Raw genomic sequence first — 20015 nt, forward strand, 5'->3', positions numbered from 1 at the left:
TCAAAAATTTTACTAAATGTTAGGACAATTCTTCTACCAACTCTTCAGGTTAGTACAATTTGTTCTTTTTCACAACCAGATAATTCTTATTGGTGGTTGCATAGACTAACAGAAATCCTGAACTGGGGCATGGAATACTCAACTGTAATATTGATTTGCTCTGTTAATGAATAGTTGATCATAAAATACATATTGAGCATCTATTATATGCCTTACATGCTGTGCTAGGAGTGATAAATTATAAAAATATAAGATACAGTCAATGAGCCCACAAGGAGCATAAAATATAGTTACTACCTCAAGTTCCATTTAAAATGTGCAGAAAATATTGCATTAACACTCTGACACATCATTAGTAAAAAAAAATATCATACTTGGACTAGGTTCAGAAAAATGTGTCCTACCTATAATCCAATGTAAGAGTTGAAAGTGGGATTAATTTTTTTTTGAAAGCCATAAATTACATTTTCCAGGGCTAAGGTTTTCCTTCTTAAAGGAATTCACTTATTGAAAATATACTGTTCTGTTATCCAGATTTTCTGTGACTGATAATATTGCTTAATGGTCCATCTGTCTACAGACGGTTCTAATCCTAACACTTTCTCTAGAATTCCAGGTGACAGTAAAGACATTTTCATTTCCTTGTGGCTAGTTCTCCCCTGATTGAGTGCCAAATGTGATTCTGGTCTGACATATTCTTTCTGTGTGCTTGCAAAAGCATAAACTCAAGTGATCAGAATGCCCAGATCCACATATATCATTTTTATTCTTCTTATTTAAGTTTCAAGTGACTTTCCCAGCTTTGCAGTGCTCACTCTCTTCAAATACTTGTGATTCATTTTGATTCCTTTGATTTATATGTCAACATGTGAAGAGATGTAACCACTAATATGGGTGATTTTGTCAACCTTAGAAGGATGCTTGAGAAGAAATCTGTGACTAGGAGCAAGAGGCCTTTTGATATGTGAATTGTCTCTAATAGGAGAAGTGATATATACATTTGCATATACATACTGATCTTGCTGTGTTTTAGAGAAGTCGTACTTCCTTTTATTTTAGTGTGCACATCTCAGGATTCAAGAATGAATTATTGGATAATTACTTATAAACATAGTGATAATTTGGTGAGGTCATTCTATATGTATCAATCACTATTTTGATAAATAACCTATTTCGTTGACTGCTTTAAAATAGCCAGCTTATAGCACAGTTCATTACATGCTCTTATGTTAAGGTCTAACTTCAAACCTTTCTGTATGCAAAAATGGAAATAGGTCAGGGCGATCTTTTATAGATAGAGCTACCGTTTGAGTTTTCAAGTAGAAAAAGAAATGGAAAATTTCACTTGAAGGAAACATATCAGGAAGTACTCATAAAGTAGAAGAGACGTGACTTAGAAAATAACTCTAATGCATTTAGAATTGATAAATCAGTAAACCTCTGTAACCTCCTAGCATTGTAGAGCTGGAAAACTGTAATGAAATCAGATAAGACACATTTCTGTGGAAGTAACTAATGCCCATTTGAGAAAAATCAGAGGGAAAAAGCCTTTTGTCCTAAGCCCTTCACTAAGCCAAGTTGTGGATATTTATTGCCCTTGTTCACCTCCTCCCAGTATATACCCAAGGTAGAGTGAGCTTTATGAGAAATAAGGAAGAAAACTCATTCTTAAAGTGATTCTTAGAAAAAACAATGCGAATTAGATCAAGAGGACAGGAAAAATTGTGCCTTGCCCAGTGACTAAACAAAACATGTTGAAAGAACTACCAGTTTTTCCACAGCTTTATGTAGAACAGACTGAAATCTGGATTTCCAAGGGAGACACTCCAGTGATCAAGAAAACACAATAGGATGAAGTCAGAAGAAATGTTGAGCCTAATAAGCTAAGGGTTGGGAACAAATTTTAACAAGGAAGGAATAGGCAAATTCATTTGCTAGAAAAGCCGACTATTGGCTTGAATTACCCAGATTGATCGTCTGCTTTATCCACACTGTGATCAGACACACATGAGTGCATAAATGTATTAACAAACTGACTCTGCTGCATCAGTTTATATTTCCAGTTGAAAATGCTTACACTTGTGACATTTATTAGATGTTGTAAACTCTTTGGGGGGGTTGTGGTTGACAGAGGGAGGGGAACCAGGGTGTGCTTTTTCTGCTGTTCTCCAGGAAGGCACTGGCATCAGCATTCGTTTAGGCTTAGCATATCAGCATATGGTGCCTTGCTAGGCACAATTCCAACCATGTGAGGACAATTGAATTCAAAAGCACTTTCTAAAATTCCCATTCTTGGAGGAGAAAGAGGAGGAGGAGGGGATACAAGGAAATTTGCTGGCTACCAGCCTACAACTTTTATGTGTTCTCAGAATTTCTGAGGGCTATAGCACAGTGATCCAGATATTAGAAAGAAGTACCTTAATATATACTTGAACAGAAATTTAGCTACAATGTCAATCCTTATTTGGGACAGAATTAGCAAAAATTATAGATACAATATGCAAAACCCATTTCCAAGTCACATTAAATACTTGTATTCCTGGCAAAATGTGGGAATGAATGCAATTTGTGAACATGCAATGCTATACATTTTCCTGCAATACAAAAAGTAATTCCCATGTATACTTTTAAAAGCCCCCTTGTTCATGGAGAGTGCTGGCTTTCTTTGTCATAATGTTATACCACATTTTCCAATTATGTATCGAGAGAAAATTGTGAGATCTATTGAATTTTAAAAAAGAAGTGTATTATGTAGAACCATCAATACAATGTATTATACACTCATGGGATATAGAGGCCTAAACTCAAGAATTTTTCAAATGATCCCTCTATTGTTAAATAATTAGCAGGGCTTTTTGCTCAGAGCTAACCCAAATGGACGAATTCTGAGAGAGCATATAACTTGTATTCAAGAATGAAAGCATCTCCTATTTTTAAAAGAATCCAAAATAGCTTTGTAATTTAAAAATTATATGAACATTCCACACTAGTGAAAGAAGTTGTCGATGTGGGAGGAACAGGGGTTGTAAGGAGTGGGGTGTATGGGAACCTCTTATATTGTTTAATGTAATATTTTGTGAGGTATACGTATCTTTTAAAAATAATAATAGTAAAAGAATGCACTAATATTGATAGAAAAAAAATTATACCATGAATATACAAATCTTTGGAAAGGTACACTTAAAGAGTGGTTTTAGCAACAAGATGGACTGAGATAGTGCAGGATTTTGCTGTTCAATTACAAACACAGAAACACTTATATTAATACAATAAAAAATATTTAAATACAAACCTGAGTTCAAAAGAAAGAAAATGGCAGATAAGAATGGTAAATGCAAGATCTGATATTCCAGCAATCAGGAGGAAGACTCCCCAAGATTTAAGTCTCAAGGTCTGCATAATGTCTTGGGGCTCAGGCACGACACCCTACCATAAAGCTACAATAATGAAGGGCAATCCCTCAGTGAAAGGGGCATTAGGACGATTCTACCCACTGGCAGAAGATAGCACAAAGGAAACTTGTCTTTGTCTGGGACTCAGGAGGAAAAAAAAAGTCACTTATGAGAAATAAAAACTCCAAGCTTGTCCAAATCTATATCACCCATGAGTGTAAACTTTCCTAATCTGAGAAATTAACAATAAGACTGATAGCAGTTTGGTGAAACGCCTGGAGCCCCCAGCAAATTAAACATAAAAGCATTCCAAAGCAGCACTTTCAATGCAAGGATTTCTACAGGAAAACAAAACAAAGAAAAAAAATTCTTCTGTTATGATGGATTCACACACAAATAACAAACAATGAGAAAGAGTGAGCACCTGCAAACAATAAAAAAATGGTATTCCCTCTTCCCATGTCCAAACATGATATAAATGAACAATCTGGGAGAATCTACAAAACAAAATGATTAGAGTAAAAATTGAGAAGGAATCAAATTAAATAGCAAAGAATATGACACTGTGGAGAAAAATGGCAGATTTGAAAAAGAGAAATAGATCTTTTAGAATAAAAAAAAATCCTTGAAATTTAGATAATTAAAGATTATACAATTTGAGAGGGAATTAATTAACTGAAAAGCAGACCTAAGGAAATTACCCAGATTGCAGCACAGAAAGAAAAAGAAAAATTGGTAACATAGAGTTTAGAGTCATGGAGGATGGAGATGGAACATATGATGAAATAGAAGTTCAGGCAAGGAGACAGAGAATGGGGAAGATATCATATTCAAGAGATATCACTGATAATTTTCCAGAGCTGATGAAAGATATGAATCCTCACATTGCAGAGCATCAAAGACAATGAGAAAATTCTAAAAGAAACCAGAGAGAAAATACAGATTACTTACAAAGGAACAAGAGTTAATTGTCATCATGGAGAATGGGGGACAGAATGGTATGGAAATAAACTTTTAAATATATATATACAACATTTTATTTCTATTTTTAAAATATCATCTGGAATAAATATGGAAACCTTAACAATTATTAAATCTATTTGATAGGTATAATAGCTCTGCTATATTATTTTCTTACATATTTACATATTTTATATATTTAGAATTAATTAAAATATGAAAAGTTGAAGAGTAGTAGATAGTATTTATTGATAAATATCAGTTGTTTATCACAATATCACTTATTCCCCATTTCCATGAATCAACTATCCATCCCAAGCAATTGTTATAAAATAGAGGTGAGAGGGGGCACATTCTGTTATTCAACAGAAGAAGCTTAGCAATTACCTTAATGGTGGCACAATCATTCACATCAGGGGTAGGCAAACTATGGCCCTAGGACAACTGCCTGTTTTTATAAATAAAGTTTTATTGAAACACAGTCATGACCATTTGCTTATGTACTGTCTGTGGCCATTTTACACTACAGTAGCAGAGATGTATGGATTCAAGCCTAAAATATTTACTATTTAGCCCTTTAAGATAAAGTTCATCAACCCCTGGCTTAAGTGACGATGGCAGCTTATTATTATTATTAGCAAAAATGTTTTAAAAATAAAGTCACGAAACTTATATGATTTAAAGGTAATAAGTCTAATGGTTTTAGATTTGTACACTGGGGAAACTTGAGGTAAAAATAAATACAGAGAAATTCTAAAATATTTTGAGTATTAATATCATTGAATGTTCCACCTTCAAGATTTTCAATAATAAAGCAAAACTGGTTTGAGTAACATGAAAGTTCAAAACAATCAGCTGAATCTGTGTTACAACCCCAATTAATCTCTTTTGTGTATAACACTTTCCTATGCTCCCTATCCCCAGCCAAATTTACATTCATTTCACATTAGCTTAGAAAGCAGAAGAAGAAAATATTTCTTTAGACCTTTTAAAAATTATCTTTTGATGCATATTATAGTTTTCAAGGGAAGAGGTAGAAATACTTTTTTCATATTTAACATGCCAAACACCATATTATTATGCTCTTTAATCTATAGTGTGATTTTGAAGAGGATAACTCATTACTTGGTCATGGCTAATAAATGACTGGATGTCTCATCTCAGTGTTTACTTAAATCTCAGTAAAACTGCTTTTATTTTAATTGGAGAAAGCCAGTTGTTTTTCATTAATGACTAGAGATTCTATTGGTTTAATCACTTAAATCAATAAAAACAGCTTTTGTGAAACCGTAAGTTATTACTTACAGATATGGCTAGGAAAATTACCGTTATCTCCCTCCTGCTAGGCTCCCCCTTTCCTCTCTGGCCTTACTTTATTCTGTTAGAATGGTCTTCTCAACCATGGCCTACCGTGCTCTCCTCACACACATACACCCAAAGGATATGTTTAGTGCCTCCTTACATGCCTGGCTGATGCCCATATCCATTTCCACCATCTGCTAGTAGCCATTTCGTAAGTTTATATGGGGTTAATTAATTAATTAATCCTTGACAAACTCCTCTAACCCTAAATGATCTTGTCCTTCTCTGAATTCCTGTGGTTCTTAATTAAAAACAAACAAACCAAGAGCCCTGAATTGTTTTCTATTTGTTCCATGTAGGTAATATTACCTCTTCAGTAAGACGGTAAACTTCTTCAAGGTCAGGGACAAGGTTGCACCTTTCTTTAAAAATAACATTTAAGAGAATTGAACAAAAGAGAGAGAGTGGGAGGGAGGGAGGGAGGGAGGAAGGAAGGAAGGTTCCTATGGGTATCCCTTATGATGTGATGAGATATCTAGTATCTGCCTTAATACTTGGCTTGTCTTTTTATCTATATTTGCTATTTGAAGAAACAACTACATGTTAAATGTAGTGTTAAAAATCATAGAAAATTAGTGAGCAAATATAGCTCCATGAATCTGAAGCTGTTAGGGTCAAATAACTCTTCATTAAACACAAAACAAATATAAAAAAGGAGCAAAAGGCTAACAATACAATCCCACTCAGATTCCAAGTCTGTTTTCCAAGGTGATTTATTGTTGGATTTATCTTTTAAAGCCTTAGAGAAGAAGTGAACCTGAAAACGGAGAAGAACCCATAATTGGTCTTTTTCAACTCAGAAACTGTTTTGCTTTCTCACTAAAGTCAGAATCACTAGATTTGTAACTTACAACTTAAACCTCTTTACTCTTCTCTGATCTACTTTTCATTTTATTCATCAGATTTCTGAGATTTTCAAATGGGTTTTATTTCCAGGAAAACACTGACAGTACCCAAAGCCAGTAATAGGTTAAATTATAAAATAACATTTCTTTATGGAAAGCTTATAGATTATCACAAAACCCTCATATTTCAAGTCTGCTCTACCCCTTTTGCTCTCCATTCCCCTTTCCCCATCCCTGCATAGAGCTCTCTGCTCAATTCAGAATTATAACTGCCTTACACTATGATAGCCACCCATGTACATTGGCTATGAAGTGCAAAAAAGATTGCTCTGTTTCCCAACTTTTTAATTAAACATCTAGAAACTCCATTTTGCCTTTTAAGGAGGATATCAGGGGTTGTGGGTAGTTGAAAGGAATCTCAGGGATGAGAAAGAAAGCTCAGAATGAGAACTTCCTACCTTCCCAGGACAGAGAAGTAGATGGAAGAATTTTCTGTCAAGAAAAGGGGGTAGTGATATGTTAGCAGCACAGCAAGTCTGTGCTCAGAGGGCGGAACTGAATGAGACACAGGTATTTTCATGGAATGACTCACCAGTGGTTCACACTGAAGGAAGTGTTGAAAAGAGAATAATGACCATCATTCAGAGACCTCTTTAAAGACAAGAACCTTATTTTTTCATCTTCGAGTCTCCAATAACCTCTAAATATTCGTTGTATAAATATTTATTGAATAACTGGAGTTTTTATTTTCCTGGGCTTTCTTGAGCAGCACCAATCCTGAAAATTCTGAGTGTTCAAGTGATGTATTAGAAGGGCTGAGCTTTGCATGTGTGTGTGTGTGCACTGGCATAGGGGTAGGATGAATGAGGAAATAAATGAGTATGAATAGGCATGCTTTGCAGCTGAAGTAATTCAACCAGAGAGCACAGAAAATGAATAGCATTGATTATTGATGGATGTGCCTATCAAAAGATGGAAAAGTATTTATTTAGGCATTCAATCAGAATTCAGTGTGTAGTTATTGTGCGCCTTGGTGGTGAACTAGGTGTTATGAATGATACAAATATAAGCCAGATGTCTGGTTGTCCTCACGGGTGATTTCTGTGACTATGCCACCCCACAATTATCTAGGACACAGCACCTCTGACCATCTGTAGACAGAACACACTCCCACAGTACTCCTTCATCAAGTTTACAGAGGTTCCCATCAGGGAGACACATAGCATTAAAAAGCACACATAGCAGCACTTGGCTTCATATATCCCATTTGACATGTGTTTTTCTTTTCTCCCAGCCCTTCTAGGCTCCCTGGGGATTCTCTTTCCATCATCCCAGTGCATGGCTTCGTGCTACTCACTCTCTTTCCCCCTATTTCTCTGGAGCAAACATATCTTTTTCTTGTCTCATGGAAGAGCAGCTCCATCTGCTTCTCTCAGTCCTTTGTGCCATCAACCCACTGGTCTGTAAGGCAGGATTCTTGTACACATTTCTCTGTATCAGTCTTAGTCTGGGTTCTCCCAGAAGCCAATCTGATTTTCAACGATTAATTTGGAAGCTGAACTCAAAAAACATTAAGCGAATGAGAAAGTGAGATAGGGAAGGGTAAGCAGTCAATAAAGTATGCAATATCAAGCTACTGCTGTGGGTAAGTGGAACTTAATCTTGTTGGTATATCTGGCAGCAAGTGGAGAATATCCACCTCGGAGTTATCCCACCAAGAGGTGAGGGTAGTGATATATCAATTTCCATCAGTTCCTGGTAGGGAACTACTCCTGGGGTGGGTATCAATTCCCTGATGTTTCTGGCCTGCCATGTGCACAGGCACAGTGGGACCTGGCAGAGCAGAGTGGATGTCAAAGAAAGCCTTAGGCAAGGAGACGGGATGTGCAGCTAGAAGCTGGCTGGTACACCCTATGGTAAAGTCTGAGGATGTGGGAGTGGGGCACTGGTCACATCTGAACAGTATAGTTAGACAAAGTCAAAAAGACCATTTTCTTCCTCTCAAGGAGTTTCCATCCTAGTTAGGGAGATAAGATATACATGTGAAGAGATAAAATACAATATGTGATTGGCTGAGGCAATGTCTTCAGGAATATGATACATGACAACATTCACCTCCTCAACAGTTGAGGATCTATTATGTGCTGGAAACAGGGATAGGTGCTGGGGTTAAAGGTACAGGCTTTGCCTTTAAGGAGGCTGGGGTGAGGGACCATTGTCAAGGGATGTGACACAGGCGGTTCAGCCACTAAGGATGGGGGGTGTGGGTCAAGGAAGCGTTGAGTGGAGCTCTGAAGAGAGAGTAGGATACAGGCATAGAAGTGGTGAAGTTGGAAGAGGGAGAGAGAAAGGCTGCTCCAGGCTGATATCCAGGGAAGAAGGCTCCCCAGATCCAGAGAGCAGGGTGCCTTTGGAAGAAGATAGCAAACTGTTCAGTGTGGAAGTAGGGTGGGTGAGGCCCAAATCTTCTCTAAGGTTAGCTTAGTAAGAATATGCCTAGTAGTTTCCCTTGAGATTTAGGAAGATTTAGAAAGGGCTGTTTTATTATTAATATTGTTATTATTATTATCCTCTTCAGTCTTACTGCCAGAGTCCTATAGTAAGACTATAGTAGAGCTGACTTATTTTCATTTCCTTGACTAACTAATCTGCCATCTTGTCTCCCTCAGAATTATTAATAGTGATAATAGCAGCAGATAACATTTATTGAGCATTTACTAAGCACTGTGCTTAGTGCTTTACATGCATTGTCATTTAATCCTCCCTCAAATTCATATAGATACTGTTAGGGTCCCTATTGAAGACAAGAAAGCTGAGGTAGTGTTTAGTGACTTCCCCAAGGTCATACAATCATGAGCTTTTGAACTGCCATTTGAACATAGCTAGCCTGTGCCCAGAGCTTGCATTCATTCACTGTTGGAGAGACTAGATCCATTCAGACTAGGTCTCCTTTCCCCACACAGTTAGAGAAGGATTGAGATCAGACATGTTTGAAAGAGGATGTGGGAAGGTATGGTGTCCTATGCTTCCATGGTCATCTAAGAAGAACGGTGATGGGGGAAAGGGTTGATTCCAAGAATTTTTCAGTCCTGAGACTCCTCACCCTATACTTATCATTTTCAGTTCTTCCCACCATCAGAGAAGAGTAAAGAAGTCCCAAATGGTTGCCGTGTGGGAATGGAAATAGAGAAGGGTAATCTGACCATTTTGCCTTCTATTAGCCAATTTTTAAGAGCCTTACTTTATTAGTCTTCCAAATGGGTGTCGATGCAAAGTACCAGAAATATGTTGGCTTTTATAAAGTGTATTTATTTGGGGTAAAAGCTTGGAGTCCCAAGGTCTTGGAAAGTCCAACTCAAAGCACCATAAGACATGCTTTCTCACCAAAGTCAACCGCCATGTGTTGAAGCAACTTGGTGGGCGATAGGTGCCTAGTCTATTCTTTCCCTCTGGGTTTCTGCTGCTTCTTTCTTTTCTCTTTAAAGATTTATTTATTTATCTCCCCTTTCCCCTCCCCACCATTTTCTGCTCTCTGTGTCCATTCACTGTGTGTTCTGTGTCCACTCACATTCTTGTCAGCGGCACTGGGAATCTGTGTCTCTTTTGGTTGCGTCATCTTGTTGCATCAGCTCTCCATGTGTGCAGTGCCATTCCAGGACTTTTTTTCATGTGGGGCAGCTCTCCTTATGAGGCACACTCCTTGCAGTGGGGCTCCCCTACACAGGGGACACCCCTGCGTGGCACGGCACTCCTTGCATGTGTCAGCACTGCACATGGGCTAGCTCACCACATGGGTCAGGAGGCCCTGGGTTTGAACCCTGGACCTCCTATATGGTAGGCAGGCACTCTATCAGTTAAGCCAAATCCGCTTCCCTCTGCTTCTTCTTGAGCTCAGTAGGCCCAGCCCCTTGAGGCTTCCTGCTTAAGTGATCCTGTAATCCTCTCTATCCTGGCATAGGGCTTGCTTCTTTCTGGGCCTTCTGTATCAGTCTTGGCCGTTCTGCTCTCTTCCTGATTTCAGCTATAAGCTACCAGAGAAAGTAGCTTATCTCTCCCCAGGGCCTCAGGTGTTTGACCCTCCTCCTTTCTGTCATATGGCAGGACCAAAAATGACAGAGCTCTCTCTTTCTATGTGTCTGTCTGTGTGTTTGTTTATATTAGACCCAGCAAGGGGGCAGGAACTCAACCTGAGTCATGCCTTACTGAGGCAGTCTAATCAAAAGCCCTAATCTTAACATGTAATCTAATCAAAGTCCCCTCAACTGAATTTAATACAATCAAAGGGTTTCACACCCAAAGGAATAGATTAGATCATAAACATCACCTTTCTCTTTTGGGGATTCATAAAATAATCTTAAACTGCCACACTCTCTCCTGGTTCTTCCCTGAATTAGGGCCCAAAACATGGGGTTAGGACCCTGAATGCAGTGTCATCTGAGAGACATCTTGGCCATCTTGCCCCTTTCCTCCCTTACCATGCTTAAGATGGGGAAGGATGTTGCATTCATACTTTGAGGGAGACTTTCTGTGACATGTTCCTTCTCGACTCAAGGGATCATGACCAAAAGTTGGAGAAATGCCATTCTAGACTTATTTCCAACCTTCTTGTAGTATTTATCTTCTCCTTATGCAGCAACTTCCAGATTGTGCTGTTCCCTGGCCCTTATCTGATTTTCTTTTACTGGAGCCTTTAAGAGATAGATGACATTATTTTTACTCAAACTGATATCTGCACTCTATCCTGGGAAACAAACATATGATCGCCTCCCACCTCACATGACCTTGGAACTTGGCTTGACTTTTTAAAAATACTAAGGAGTAGAGACCCCTCTTGCACTGTAAATGAAGCACATTATAAATTTGCCTCAAACTCAGTTTTGGGGATGTAGGAAGGTTAGTGCAAAGAAAGAAGATAAAGAATTCTTCAGCATCTGATTATACATTATAGAAATTATTTTCTCTGGATAGAAACAGCTCCCTTGGACACTTCCTGCACTTTCATCTGTATACTGATTTATTTTTCTCTACGTGAATTTAAGTAATGAGAAAGGTGTCTACTTGACATCTCCAGAGAATAAATCCTTCTAATTATCCACCAGAGAAGAAAAGCAGAAGGGCAAGCACAAAGCAAATACCTCCTACAACACTTAAGAAATATGTCTCAAGTCTGAACTATGAAGAAAACTGAAAAAAACCCACCAAAACTTAGGATGTTGCTCAAGCTGAATGTCTTAGGAAAATCCTGGCTACTCTAATAGTGAATATGTCAATTACTGTCAAACACTGACTGCAGAATGTGGTCAGTTTTGAAAAAGAAAACACCTGAAGTTTAATCAGCCTTCCCCTTCCCCCTACCTCCATATTTATCTTAGGTCTCCAAGGAGACATTAGATAGTGACAAACAGATATGCCACACACCCCCTCATCCAGGGTTTCTCCACCTTGGCACTATTGGCATTTTGGCCTGATAATTCTTTGTTGTGGGTGCTTTCCTGTACACTATAGGGTGTTTAGCAGTACCCTTGGTCTCTACCCATTAGATGCCAGTAGCTCTCCCTCCCCCATTCATGATAATCAAAAGTGTCTTAAGACATGTAAATGTCTGCTGGGCGGCAAAAATCACTCCCAGATGAGAAACAAGTCCAGGAGAAACTTTGGACTTGCCACTTGAAGCCCGGGACCCCGCCTATTTCTGTACTCTCTATGGTGCAAGAATATGTTTTTAAACAAATTCGTTTCAGTTCTTTTATGGACAGTGCTTTCTGAATTCTAGGCTTTGTGATTTAGGATTAATCCATTTTTTTTTTCCTTTTAGTTTATAGAGATATTCTTTTTTAGTGGCTTCACAGTATTCAATTTTAAGGCTATAGTATAGTTTATTTAACCAGCTCATTAGTGTTATTTCCAATTCTAATAATTATAAATAAGGATGAAATTTATGTATTCCTTAATTTAACAAAAGCTTCTTTTTCTTTATTTTTAAAAAGTTTTAGATTACATAAATGTTACATAAAAACTATAAGGAATTCCCATATACTCCTCCCGCATTTTCCCCCATGAACAACATATTTTATTAGTATGGTAAATTTGTTACAATTGATGAACATGTATTGAAGCATTGCTACTAACCATGGTCTATAGTTTACATTATAGTTTACACTTTGCATTGCACAATATTATAGGTTTTTTCAATCTATTTTATTTTATTATTTTATTTATTTTTAAAAAAATAATTAGATTATACAAATTTCACATAAAAAATATAGGGTATTCCCATATGCCCCACTCCCCACACCTCCCACATTTTCCCACATTAGCAACATCTTTCATTAGTGAGGTACATTCATTGCAACTGATGAATGCATTTTGGAGCATTGCCACTAAGCATGGATTATAGTTTACATTATAGTTTATGCTCTCTCCCACCTGATTCTGTAGGTTATGGCAAATTTATAATAACCTGTATCTGTCATTGCAATGTCATTCAGGACAATTCCTAAGTCCCAAAAAATGCCACTGTATTATACCTGTTTTTCTCTCTCCCTGCCCTCAGAACCTCCAGTGACCACTGCCTCCACATCAATGATATAATTTCTTCCATAGCTAGACTCACAGTAAGTCTATAGTAGAATACCATTAAGTCTACTTTAGTCCATAGTTCATTTCCCAATCCTGAGGATTCTGGATTCCCTCTATGATTCCCTCTAATAGAGAGGGAGCTATAATTCCATATGACTGATGGATGGGGCTCTCTTGCTTGCAATTATAGGCCCTCTTGGTTCCTTAGTATGGTAGTTGTCCATCATCACCTCCATATTAGTTGTCCTGGGTGAGACCAATGAACTGGAGAATAGGTGTTGCAAATCCGATGAGATTCAGGACAACCTATAGATGTAAGTCCCTTGGATGTACACCTACCAACTCTAGTACTAATTATAGGTTCATATAGAAGGACAGATGAGCCATGTGCAGGGAAACTACAACTGCATAAAACTCTGTCATCTGGGGAGCATAAATTCTAAAGTAGGGTTCGCTGGCAAGACATCAAACTCCTGAGCTATCTGCCGTAACTATAGGGTCTGGATGTCTCCAGACCCCTCAGGAGCCCTGCTATTTGGGGTAGTATCTACTTTGGAAGTCAAAGAGATCCCGCTGAGACATGCATACGTGTAATCTCTGGAATGACCTTCCGACTCACTTTGATGTTTCTTAGCCATATAATTTTATTTGTTGTTATCTTTTCCCCCTTTTAGTCAAGATGTGTGGCAGCACATCTCATTTACTGCCAAATTAGACACTATCCCAAATAGTGGGGCTCCTGAGGGCTCTAGAGACACCCAGACACTATAGTTATAGTTAGGTCTGATAGCTCAAGAGTTTTGTTCCTTGTCAGTGATCCCTACTTTGGGATTTGTGCTCCCCAATGTGACAAATTGGACTCATTTGTGTTTTCCCTACACATGATTCTTCAGTCCCTTCTATTTGAACCTATAGTTAGTGCTGGAGTTGGTAGGTGTACATCAACTTGAATCTTTGGACTGTCTATGTGCCATCTGGGCCCTGAGCCTCAATGGAGTTGCAATACCTACTCTCCAGTTCATTGGTTTCACTCAGAACAACTAACAAGGAGATGATGATGGACAACCACCATATCAAGGAACTGAGAACTGTAAGCAAGAGAATTCCATCCATTGGTCATATGGGACTGAAGTCCCCACTCAATTAAAGGTGGAGTGGGCATCACCATCCCAGAATCCTCAGGATTGGGAAATGAACTATGGACTAGAGTGGATTTACTGGTATTCTACTATAGGCTTATTGTGATTCTAGCAATGGAAGAACTTACATCATTGATGTGGAAACTGTGGTCACTGGAGGTTCTGAGATCAGGGAGAAGGAAAAGAGGTGGTAATATGAGGGCATTTTCAGGACTTAGGAATTGTCCTGAATGACATTGCAGCAGTAGATGCCAGCCATTATAAATCTTGCCATAACCTACACAATTGGGTGGAAGAGAGTGTAAACTACAATGTAAAGTATAATCTGTGCTTAGTGGTAATGCTCCAAAATGTATTCATCAATTGCAAAGAGTGTACCACACTAATGAAGGATGTTGTTAATGGGGGCAAATTCTGTGGTATGAGGAGCAGGATGTATGGGATTCCCCTATATTTTTATTTAACATTTATGTAATCTAAATATATTTTTTTTAATTAAAAATTTTTTAAAAAGCAGTGAAAGTGGGCATCCTTGTCTTGTACCTGATCTTAGAGGGAAAACTTTTAGGATTTCACCATTGAATATGATGTTAGCTATGGGCTCTTCATATATACCCTTTATTGTGTTCAGAGAGTTTCCTTTCATTCCTATCTTTTGGAGTGTTTTTATCAGGAAACAAACATTGCTGTATTTTGTTGAATGCTTTTTCTGCACCTATAGAGATTATCATTTTGTCTTTTGATCTGTTTATGTGTGTATTACATTGGTTGATTTTCTTATATTGAACTGTCCTTGCATACCAGTGATGAAACCCACCTGGTCACAGTGTATAATTTCTTTGATGTGTTGTGGAACATACTTAGCAAGCATTTTATTGAGGATTTTAGCATCTAGGTTCATTAGAGAGATTGATCTATAGTTTTCCTTTCTTGTGGCATCTTTGTTTGGATTTGGTATTAGGGTGATGTTGGTATCATAGAATGAGTTAGGCAATGTTCCCTCTACTTTTATTTTTTGGTAGAGTTTAGGCAGGATTGGTGTCAGTTCTTTCCAGAATGTTTGGTAGAATTCACCTGTGAAGCCATCTGGTTCTAGGCTTTTCTTAGTTGGGAGGCTTTTGATGATTAATTTTATCTTTTTACTTGTGATTGGTCTTTTGAGTTCATCAATTTCTTCTTTTGACAATGTAGGTTGTTTGTGCGTTTCTAAGAATTTCTCCCTTTCTTCTAAATTATCCATCTGGTTGGCATATAATTTTTCAAAGTATCCTTTTATGATACTCTATATTTCTGTGGGATCAATAGTGATATTCCCTTCTTCATTTCTTATTTTATGTATTTGCATCTTCTCTCTTTTTACCTTTGTTAGTCTAGCTAAGGGTTTTCAATTTTATTAATCTTCAAGAACCAGCTTTTGGTTTTATTTTTTTCTAGTGCTTTCTTATTTTCAATTACATTTAGTTGTGTTCTAATCTTTGTTATTTTTTTTTTTTTCTACTTCCTTTGGGGTGAGTTTTTTGTTTTCTAATTCCTCCAAGTGTGCAGTTAGATCTTTGATTCTAGCTCTTTCTTCTTTTTTAATACAGACATTTATGGTTAAGAATTTCCCTCTCAGTACTGCTGTTGTTGCATCCCATAGGTTTTGATATGCTGTATTGTCATTTTTCATTCAAAGATAGTTGCTGACTTCTTTTGAGATTTCCTCCTTGACCCACTGCTTGTCTAAGAGTATGCTGTTTAATTTTCCATATCTGGTTCTCTGCCCCTTACTGATTTTCAGCTTCATATCATTGCTGTAAGAGAATTTACTTTTATAATTTTGATCTTTCTGAATTCATTGAGAGTTGTTCTGTGGCCTAGCATGTGATCTATCCTGGAGAATGATCCATGTGCCATTGAGAAGAATGTATATCCTGCTGTATTTGGGTATAATGTTTTGTATATCTCTATTAGGTCCAGGTCCTCTAATGTATTTTTCAAAGTCTTTGTTTCTTTATTGACTCTCTGTCAACATGTTCTGTCTTTTGCTGACAATGGTGTATTAAAGTCCCCCACTATAATTTTAGAGGCATCTATTTCTCCACTTAGTTTTCCAGTGTTTGCACAAAGGAATAGATTAGAAAAGTGGAATAGAAACAATGAAACAAGAAACAGAATATAGAGAAATATATAGAATGAATTAAAAGCCTGGAATGGTGAGAAGAGGAGAAAAGAAAAGAGAAAAGAGAGAAAGAAAAAACTTAAAAAAAATAAACAGAGGAAAAAGGAGAGAGAGAAATAAAAACAAGAAAAATTGGAGACCAAATAAAAGAGGTAGAATGAAAGAACAAGAACAGAAAACAAAAGATACAAAGATGGAGAGAAAAGAAATAACGTAAGTAGAGTTAATCAGTTAACAATATAATAAAGAAAAAGAAAAACAACCAGAGAAACAAAGGTAGGGGTTACATAAGAAGAAAGAAACAAGAGAGCAGTGATTCATTTGAAAAAGAAAAAAAAAAAAGGAGACAGAAGAGGAAAAAATTAAAAACCACGGAAAAACAGCCTTCTCTCTTAGACCCTTAAGGATCTTCTCAGGCTGCTGGTGTTCATCAATCACTCACCCTGCAGCCTGCACTTTGCATGTTTTGAATTGGGCTTAAGTGAGTAAAATAGGGGAAATTTTTAAAAAGGAAACTTTTTAAAAAAATAAAATAAAATAAGAGATCCAAGAAAAGCTAATAATACAAAGAGAATGTCTGTATCTTCCCTGTTGTAAAGTTTCAGCTGGGTGCCTGATAACCTGGTGGATCACTTCTCAAGGAAGAGCCAGGAATTGAGCCAGGATCTTCTTATATGCTAGGCAGGAATTCTTCTACTGAACTACTCTGCCTGCTTAGGTAAATTAGCCTTTCAGAAGGCTATGTGTCCCTTTTCCATCAGGCGGGTTAGATTCCCTTCAGTCCGCTTGAGTCCTGCTGATCATTTAATAGGATGACTCCAGTGATGCCAGTAGATATGAAAGAAAGTGGACAGATTCAGGTGCAACAGTAATCTTGATGAAGGATTAAACTGATAAGCGAAAAAAAAAAAGAGGATATGTAATAAATGTCTTGTAGATATGGGCCCAAACAACTGGGAAGATAACTGATGGTGACATTTATTGAGATGGGAAAGACTGGTAAGAATTAGTTTGACCAAGCTGGGTAGGAAGAGTGCCATTTTGGATATATTTGCTATGCTAGGTATCCAAGTGAAGACAGCAGATTGGAAGTTGGATATATGAGCCTAGAGTTTAGAGGAGAGAGAAGGAGTAGAGAAATAAAATTGGGAGCCACTGGCATCTAGATGGCACTTAAAACTATGAGGCTGAAAGAGATCATGTTGGGAGAGCTTAGACAGAACAGATGAGGGGGCACTGCAGAGCTGTGGGGTCCTCCAGCCTATAGGGGTGTGAAAGAAGAGGCAGAATCAGCAAAAAAAGAACAAGGAAAAAACAGTCAGAGAAGTAGGGGGAAACTACAGAAATGCAGTGCCAAGGTAGACAGGAGATGACAGGAAGAAATAACCAAAGGAGCAGTGCACATGTTTCTGTGTCTTTCTGCTGGATAATTTCTTAAATGTGAAATTCCTGAGTCGAAGTCTACAATGTATTAAAATGTTAATAGATATTGCCAAATTTTCTTCAATAAAGTTTGTACTATTTTTACACTCATCAACAGTTGTGTGAAAGGAGATAATGACTTTTTATAAAGTTAACTTTTTATTGAAGTATTAAAATAGTACATAAATATAAATAAGTTGCAAATGTATAGCATTGAATTTTCACAAAGTGAAGTGTCTATATACCAGCAGCCAGATGAAGACACAGGACTTGACAAACTTCCCAGACGCCTCTCCCAAGCCCTTTCCTCACATAGGTAAACCAGTCTTGATTTCTAACGCCATAGATTCGTTTTGCCACTTTATGGAAATAGAACCGTGCGGCATATACCTTTTTGTGGCCGTTTTGTTAAACATTATATTTATAATCTTCTCCATATTGCTGCACATAGTGATAATTTGTTCTTTCTATTGTCTTTATATGCCTTATTTGTCCATTCAACTGTTGATGAAAATGTGTATTGTTTCCAGATTTATGCTATTACAAATATTGCTAGTACATATATTTTGGTGAACATATACATGAATTTCTGTTTGGCATATATCCAGGAATGAAATTGCTGGGTCATAGGGTATTCTTATGCCCAAATTATTTACCCAGAAGCAGTTTGTATGTGTTCTAGTTACCCCATATGCTTGCCAATGCTGATGCTATCTTTTTTTCCTCATGTTAGCCATTCCAGTATGTATGAAGTGGGTTTTCATTTTGATGTTCCTTTGTATTTCTCTGATTACCGGGGAGGCTATTTATTTTAAAATGTAATATATTTATTAGCCATTTGGATGGCCTCTTTTGAGAAGTGCTTGTGCAAGTCTCTTAACTATTTTTCTATTGAGTTGGCTGTATTTTTTAAAATTGATTTATAAGGATCATCTTGTAGTCTGGATTTTGGTTCCTTATAAGTTTTATAAGTTGAAATCAAACCTCTCCTGCTCTCTTCTTTGCCTCTTCACTGTCTTAATGATATCTTTTGATGAACTGAAGTTTATTATAATTTTAATGCAGTCCAGATTTAAAATTAGGCCTTTTTGGTTAGTGTTTCTTGTGTCCTGTTTTAAACATCTTTGACCATATCAAGGTCTTAAAATATTCCCTTGTTTTATTCTGGAAGCTTTACTGTTTTGCCTTTCACATTAAGATTTATAATACATCTAGAATTTATTTTTTTGTATAGTAGAAACTAGGGTTCAAGATAAACTCTCTTCCTTTATGGATAGCCAATTGATCCAGCATCATTTAGTAAAAGACAATCCATTTCTGTCTGCACTGAAGTGTCACTTCTATCATAAGTCAGGTGATCATAAATTTGTGGTTCTGTTTCTGAAAACTCTGTTCTGTTCTATGGACTATGTGTTTATTCTTGCTTCAATACTATACTGTCTTAATTATGGTAGCTTTACAGTAAGTTGTGATAATTCATTAGAGGTTTCCAGCTTTGTTCTTTTATAAGCCTGGTTTGGTTATTCTTGTTACTTTGTATTTTTATATAAATTTTAGAATCTGACTGTCAATTTTCATATATACATAAACCAGGTGGAATTTTTATTGCAATTCCATTTAGATCAATTTTGGAGAAAAATGACACTGAGTCTTCCAATCTATGAACATGGTATAATGAACATGATAATACTTTTCGCTCAATAAAGATTTCAAGTTCAGAGCAGATTTTGTGAGGAAAGGACCCATGCTGACTCTCTAATCTGTTTTTTTGTTTGTTTGTTTGATTGCCGTAAGTGGAAGGGAATGTTTCCTAAGTCTTAATCAATCACCACGAAGGCGCACCTACAAAATATCAATCAAGGTAACTCAAAAAGAGCTGGTCTTTAATAGACCAGTTAAAACGTGAAAAATTGTACCAAAACATGAGTCAGAAGACCTGGTCTGTAGCCCTTCCTTCTGGTAATAGCTCAGCAGCAGGAAGTAGAACATGAACATTCTCAGGAAAGAAGAGCTGCTTCTCAATCTGCATCCTCTTTCCTGCCCTCCACCACACCACATGGCCATGCTGACAAATGTTCTCCCCCATTATGCCCCTTACCTTCAGTATGCCATGGAAAACTTTGTATTTTGTCAGATGATAATCATTATTGAATAT

Source organism: Dasypus novemcinctus, chromosome 7 (genome assembly GCF_030445035.2).
Source record: "Dasypus novemcinctus isolate mDasNov1 chromosome 7, mDasNov1.1.hap2, whole genome shotgun sequence".
Taxonomy (NCBI): Eukaryota; Metazoa; Chordata; class Mammalia; order Cingulata; family Dasypodidae; genus Dasypus; species Dasypus novemcinctus.